This window comes from Oratosquilla oratoria, chromosome 6 (genome assembly GCF_046742065.1).
Source record: "Oratosquilla oratoria isolate Oo_2021 chromosome 6, ASM4674206v1, whole genome shotgun sequence".
NCBI classification, from domain to species: Eukaryota; Metazoa; Arthropoda; class Malacostraca; order Stomatopoda; family Squillidae; genus Oratosquilla; species Oratosquilla oratoria.
In genome coordinates, this window is record NC_134782.1 from 41,642,939 (window position 1) to 41,650,588 (window position 7,650).

The 7,650-nt window shown below is 37.4% G+C and overlaps 1 protein-coding gene across 2 annotated transcripts in view; it reads left to right on the forward strand.

The window, feature by feature from the left end:
* The first annotated feature begins 872 nt into the window (after positions 1–872).
* Positions 873–7,650, forward strand: part of LOC143026443 (uncharacterized) — a 42,719-nt gene continuing 35,941 nt past the window's right edge. The window contains exon 1 of one of the 2 annotated variants that reach the window (XM_076186835.1): positions 873–1,015. The gene's annotated coding sequence lies outside the window, so the exon portion shown is untranslated. The remainder of the gene's footprint in view (positions 1,016–7,650) is intronic. The other variant, XM_076186836.1, reaches the window with a different exon arrangement.

Here is a 7,650-nt window from a genome sequence, read left to right on the forward strand (position 1 = left end):
TGTCTTCTTTTTAATGTGTAAAGTTCGCTTAGTAGTCTACTTTAACAAAGATGTCGTCGATATATCTTGCATAAATGGATGGCTTTTCAAAACAATTAAATATCCCTTTTTCAGCCATCCCTATGGAGAAAAAATGAAAATACAAAAAGAACACCAAGTGGGGATATCATAGCGACACCATCAATCTGTCTGTACATATTGCCTCGAAGACAGACGAACGGAGACTCCATTGTAAATATTTCTAACAGAGATTTGAGGGCCGCTTTTGGTATATCGAGTTTGGGAACACCGTTCTCGGGGTAGACCTCTTTCAAGATGAGGTATATGGTGCGGAAAATTGGTACATTGGTGAATAGATTTTTGGCATCCAACGCGGCAATAACACCATAGGTATCGGAGGTACTGAGCAGGTCTAAAAAGTCAGCGACAGACGGTAAGCTAAACCTAGAAGGAACAAAGGGTGTAAGTTACTTATTCAACTTTTTAGTAATAACGTACGTTGGGGTGGAAATTTGACTAATTATGGGCTTGAGGGGAGATCCTGCTTTGTGAGTTGACATTACCATAAAGATAAGCTATGTCATAATTACCTACGAGCTTAGGAAACGTCAATCCCCGCTTTGGTATTGACGGTTTCCACAATTCTATTCGCCTTCGTTTTAATTTCTTCAATGAGGTTCTTAGTGATCCGTTCGAATTTGGTCATATCCATCAGTAAGGTGTCTATCTTGTTCAGGTAGTATTCGGTGGGGATCAGCACGTAGTGAGCAGCTTTATCAGCATGGCAGATCGTAATCTCAGGGTCCTCTCTGAGTGATTTTGCTGCCTCAAGGAGTTTCTTATCAGTTAGCTTGCTTCCATTATTCCCTCTGTTTTTACTAGCTTCCTTCAGTTCAGCATGCAGACCTTCCTCTGTGGTTACCTTCCCATCCTTAGCTAGTTGGTGGATAACATCCAGGATAATTTCTATCTCAAGGCGGTTTTCCCGTGGACGAGGTTTAGAGAGTACATGACAGTTAAGTCCCAAATCATTTATTGTAATCAATATCACTTGAAACTGTATAAAGTGTATGAAAGGTCGTGAATAGATTGATAATGCTTCACTGTGTTTTACTATGCCTTTTAGTAGTAATATTTCTGTGCTTAACTCTACGTATAACTCTGCAGTTCGCAAAGTAGAATATTAACAAGATCATAAATACAAAAGTCGCTGTGGTTTTCAACCCCCCATATATATATATATATATATATATATATATATATATATATATATATATATATATATATATATATATATATATATATATACATACATATATATACACATACATATATAAATGCGTGGGTGCGGGTGTGTAGTGGTATTTGCTTAATTGTGATAAACAGGAAGGTAACTACACACCTGGAATGCGGTCTCTTTCTCTCCAGGTATAGTACCTTTTTTTTAAAGTTTGGGCTACATCAACTTCTTATCTATTTCAGTAGATGCATCCTTACTGTGTTTCTTGGCATCCTTCATATATGTGATGCTACTCCAGAACTTTGTGATGATATTCCGTATAATATATATGTGTGTGTGTGTGTGTGTGTGTGTGTGTGTGTGTGTGTGTGTGTGTGTGTGTATTTATTTAGTTGTATTTTCCGGGAGAAGAGCTATGCTCGTATGGACCCGCAGTTGTATCTTTTCGCATCCAGTTCTTTCTTAAAGTCGTGTATAGTTTTGGCACTCACTGTTTTCTCTATCAATTTATTCCATGTATCTATCACTCTATGTGAAAAGCTATTCTTTTTTCAGATCTCTTCTGTAACTGTCCTTCTTAAGTTTTTTCTTGTGTCCCCTTGTTTTTCTTCCCATTTAAGCGGATCATCCCTGTCAAGGATTTCCATCCCTTTCATAATTCTATATATGGATATCAAATCGCCTCTTTCTCTCTTTTTCTCCAGAGTCAATAAATTTAGTTTGTCCAATCAATGTTCATATCTCAACATGCTGAGTGTTGGTGCCATCTTTGTTAGTGCTCTTTGAATTCTTTCTATTTTTTTTTATTTTTTTTTTTACGGGTGTCCATAGTGACGCTGCATACTCTAATTTTGGTCTTATCAGTGTAAATAGGATTTTCTTCACCATTTCCTCGTCCATGTAGTCAAAGGCCACTTTCATTTATCTTATTAAGTTGTAGGTTTCCCCAACTATTTTGTTTACATGTTTGTCTGGTGTCTCTTTCTGAATTTACTTTTGCAACTTCTTTTGTTTCAATTTTGTATTTACCGGATATTCTATTTTGTTTTTTTTCCAAGTTCCATTACACTACATTTTTTAATGTTGATATTCACTCCATGAAAAGATTTACAGTCTTCTTCGTTACTCACTCTCTTCAATATTTTTGCATCATCTGCAAAGAAGTTTATGTAGCATTTAATTCCTTCATCCATGTCGTTTATATAAATAGCAAACATTATCGGAGCCAATACAGAGCCTTGGGGTACTCCACTTTTCATGTCTACCCATTTTGAGTTCTCTCTAAGTATCACTATCATTTTTCTTCCTTTCAAGAAGTCTTCCATCCATTCCAATAATTTTCCTTGTATTCCACCTATTAGTTCAATTTTTCTTAGTAGTTATTTGTGTGGTACTTTGTCAAAACCCTTTTGTAGGTCCAGGAAGGCACAATCTGCCCAGCCATCTCTTTCTTGTATTATGTCTAGCAATCTTGAGTAAAAGCATATTAAATTTGTAGTACATTATCTTCCACTTCTAAATCCAAATTGGTTGGGGTTTAATATTTTGTTCTTTTCCAAGTGTTTAGTCCACTTATTTTTAATAACTCTTTCGCATATTTTAGCAATTGTGCTTGTAAGGGATACTGGTCTATAATTTGTTGGATTGTCTTTATTTTCTCCCTTATATATTGGTACAATATTAGTCTTGTGGTACTTTTCCTTCTTTGAGTGAGAAGTCAATTATCTTGTGTATTGTCTATGAGTTCGTCTATGCATTCTTTTAATATCCAGTTCGCTATGCCGTCTGGCCCATGTGACTTTCTGACATCGAGTTTCTTTATTTGGTCCCTAATTTCTTTCTGTGTCACCATTATTTCTTCAATTTTAGGGGATCCTTCCTGGTGCCTATCATCCCACAATTGTGAGCTTTCAATTGTAAAAACAGACTTAAAGCGCGCGTGTGTGTGTGTGTGTGTGTGTGCGTGTGTGTGTGTGTGTGTGTGTGTGTGTGTGTGTGTGTGTGTGTGTGTGTGTGTGTGAGAGTGTGTGTGCGTGTGTGTGTATTTACCTAGTTGTATTTACCTAGTTGTATTTTGCGGGAAGGGGAGCTATGCTCGTGTTGTCCCGCCTTTGTATCTTGCAGTGTCTAGTTTGTTTTTAAACTCATGAATGGTTTTTGCGCATACTATTTCATTGTCCAGTTTGTTCCAAGTGTCCAAAACTCTATGAGGAAAACTGTTTTTCTTCAGTTCTCTTCTATAGCTATGTTTTTTTATTTTCTTTCCATGTCCTCTTGTGTTTCTTTTGTCCCAGTTAAGTAAGTTCTCACTATCGAGTACCTCTGTGCCTTTCATGATTCTGTAGATGGTCAATAGGTCACCTCTCTCTCTTCTTTGCTCCAGTGTCGGTAACTCCAGTTTAGCCAATCTCTCTTTGTATGATAGGTTTGCAAGTGCAGGTGCCATTTTTGTAGCTGCTCTTTGGATTCTTTCTATTTTCTTTATATTCTTTTTGGTACTGGGGGACCACAATGTCGCTGCATACTCTAATCTAGGCCTTATCAATGTAACCAATATTTTTTTCATCATGTCTTCGTCCAAGTATGTAAACGCCACTTTTATTGATCTTAGCAAATTGTAAGTCTCCCCGACAATTTTGTTAATCTGTATATCATAGGACAAGTCGTTCGTGATAATTACTCCCAAATCTTTTTCGGATCCTACTTTCTTTACTTCTTTGGTTCCAATTGTATATTTTCCTGATATTCTGTTTTTGCTTTTTCCAAACTCCATTATGCTACACTTCTTAGTATTAAAGTCCACTTCCCATTTCTGACTCCAGTTCCATACCCTATTTAGGTCTTCTTGCAGTGCTTCACAGTCCTCATCAGTTTCTATTTTCCTTAGCAGTTTGGCGTCATCGGCAAAGAAGCTCATGTAGCAGTTCACGTCCTCATCCATGTCATTCATATAGATAGCAAACATTATTGGTGCCAGCACAGATCCTTGCGGTACTCCACTGATCACCTCTTTCCAGTCTGAATATTTTTCTCTGAGCACTACTCTCATCTTTCTACCAGTCAGAAAGTCCTCTATCCATTTTAGTAGGTTTCCCTGTATTCCTCCTATGTGTTCCAGTTTTTTTAGTAGTTTTCTGTGTGGTACTTTGTCAAAGGCTTTTTGCAAGTCTAGGAATGCACAATCAGCCCATCCATTTCTTTCTTGCACTATGTCTATTAGTCTTGAGTAAAAGCATATTAAGTTTGTGGAGCATGATCTTCCTTGTCTGAATCCGAATTGTCTTGGGTTTAATATGTCATTGTCTTCCAGATGTTTTACCCATCTATTCTTGATTATTTTCTCACAAATTTTGGCAATGGTGCTTGTTAGTGATACTGGCCTATAGTTGGTGGGTTCTTCTTTGTTTCCTCCTTTGTGTATTGGTACAATGTTAGCGTTTTTCCAGTCCTCGGGTATCTTTCCTTCTTTGAGTGAGCTGTTTATTAAGATGTGTATTTTGTCTGTTAGTTCTTCTTTGCACTCCTTTAGAATCCAATTTGCAATACCGTCCGGGCCATGTGATTTTCTGACATCCAGCCTTGATAAATGTTCTGATATTTCCTTTAGTGATGCTGTAAACTCATTCATGAGGGGAGATTTCTTGTTTTTGTCTATGTCACAATTCGGTATTTTCTCTCTGGTGAAAACAGATTTAAAGTGATTGTTCATGACTTCGGCCATCTCTAAATCTTCTGTGTATTCTATGTTTCCTTGGCATAGTTTCACCAATTCCTGTTTGTTTTTAAGTTTACCATTCACATACCGATAGAATAGTTTGGGTTGCTCTTTGCATTTGTCTATAATATCCTTCTCATGGTTCCTTTTCTCCTCTCTTCTCACATTAACATACTCATTTCTATAGTTAACATAAATTTGCCATTTGCTTTGTTTTTTGTCTTTTCTCCACTTTTTCCAAGCTTTGTCCCTTCTGTCTTTTGCCTCACTGCATCTTTTGTTGAACCAACATTTAATGTACTCTCTCTCTCGCTTTTGTCTTGGTACATGCCTGTTTACCCCTTCATTGTAGTTTTCCATCAATATATTCCATTTCTCTTCCACTGCTGTTTCTTCCCTGTAAAATATTTCCCAGTTTGCATTCCGGAAGAATGTCTTTAGTTTTGTAAAGTCTGTTTTGTTGTACCTCAGTCTTCCTTTCCTATGCTTTTCGTTCCTCTCTATGTCTATTTCTTCCTTTAGTATAGTTTCGATGAGTACATGGTCACTCTTTCCAATTGGTGTCTCATACTGGACTTTATGCACTATTTCAGGCTCTGTTGTAAATATTAGATCTAGTTTCGATGGCTCTTCATTATTTCTGTACCTTGTGTTTTCATGGACCCATTGGGTCATTGTGTACTCCATGGTCATATCTAGCAGTACATTGCCCCACGAGTCATCTCCTCCTTGCACTGTCATGCTGTCCCAACAAATTTCTTTGCAATTGAAGTCCCCCATAACTACCAGATTACCCTTACCCATTAGTATCTCATTGAGTGATTTTCTTGTGTCATCTAGCATTTTTTTATGTTCAATTTCTTTCCAAGCGCTTGTTTTTGGAGGCACATAAGTCACCACAAACTTTCTACTTTTCATATTCTTGCCTTCGACTTTTATCATGATCAATTCAGCATTACCTTTGCCCTCTGCAATTTTTGTCACCTTTAGGTCTTTCTTGGCCAAGAACATGATTCCCCCTCCCTGTTTCTTGTCCCTGTTTTTTATCCAGTAGTTGTATAAACCTTGTCCGATAACAGTGGATGGTATTTCACCTCTTAGTTTAGTCTCTACAATTCCCATTATGTCTGGTTTTGCTTCTAACAGATAATCATTGAGTTCGTTCAGTCCCGAAATTAGTCCGTCAATGTTGGTATAGGCCACTTTTAATTTTCTTCCTTCTCCCTGGTTTCTTCTTCCCTTGTTTTGTTCGTTTTGAAGCGCCATTGTCTTAATCTCAAGTCTATTACTCTCCACTGGAATTCTTTGCATTCTGTCTCCGATCTTTTCAAGTTTTTTTCCTTTGCTTCTTCTCTTAGCGCCCTTTCTTTTTCTAATTCCTCAGTACTCATTTCTCTTTTTATCCATATCTTATTGTATTTTTCACTCTTTGCCAAGTTACCTACTTTTTCAAATATGTCTTCTACTACCACTTGTGACCTTAGTTTTATCTTTAGAGGTCGATTCCTATCCTTAGTATAGCGACCAATTCTGTAAGTCTCTTCTAAGTCTGTGCCTGAATCACTATCTCCCCCCTGAATTTCATTAAGGATTTCTACTGCTGTCTCTTTTTCTTCTTTTTCTCTCATGTACCTCGCCAATCCTTGTTTTTCTTTAAGCCCATAAACCACAATACATTTCTTCCTATCTACTGTGTCCCTGACCCAATTTGCTTTTTCGTTAATCACTTGAATGATTGTGTCTTTTGCATTATCTTGCATTTGCTGCTTGACTATTTCTTTGAAAGCAATTTCTTTATTTTCAATATTTTCTTTCCACTTTTTAATTTCCTGGATACTGTCCCCACCTAAGTTTTCTTCGATCTTTTGTGTCAATTCTTGGAATTTGTTGTTCACTTCTTGCTTTAGATTTTCGCTATTATTATCATTAGTTTTCTTCTTTTCATTTTCATTCTTCAGTTCATTTATGTCTCTTTTCATTTCTTTAATTTCGTTTGTAAGATCCAAGTTAGCTTTTTTCAGGTCAGAAATTTCGTGGTTAGTCTTAGATAAACAATCAATTAAACCAATTACCTCTTTTCTTAAGTCCATGATTTCATTTTCCCACCGAGTCCTATTTTTGCTCATCTCTCTCTCTATCTCTAATAATCTACTTAAGTTCTTTCTTTCGTACTTACCAAACCCTAAGAATTCATTGTCGTAACACGCGGCGCTTTGTTTATTGTTTACATCGCGTTTCAGTGGATTGCCTCCAGATGGCTCTGATTCGCAACTGGCTTTCGAGTCGTTTTCATTCATTTTTGCTAATTTCGAGTTAACACAATTAACTAGCACTGCATAGATACCATTTCGGGCACTCACGTTCACTCCCCACCCCTACAGTACAAACCAGGTTTTCCTTTTTCGTCGTAAATCCTCTCCTTGGTCGCGCGACGACGAGCGACGACGAGCGGTGTTGCTTCGATGAGCGTGTGTGTGTGTGTGTGTGTGTGTGTGTGTGTGTGTGTGTGTGTGTGTGTGTGTGTGTGTGTGTGTGTGTGTGTGTGTGTGTGTGTGTGTAATGGCCTACACACTACGATCATATTACCTCATTTCTTTAATAATGATATCAGCTCCAGTGATTTTAGTCTCACGTCGCACTTTCTATCTGAAAGACTGGGAACCAGTGTACTCGATGATCTCTGTATTCACTTTCT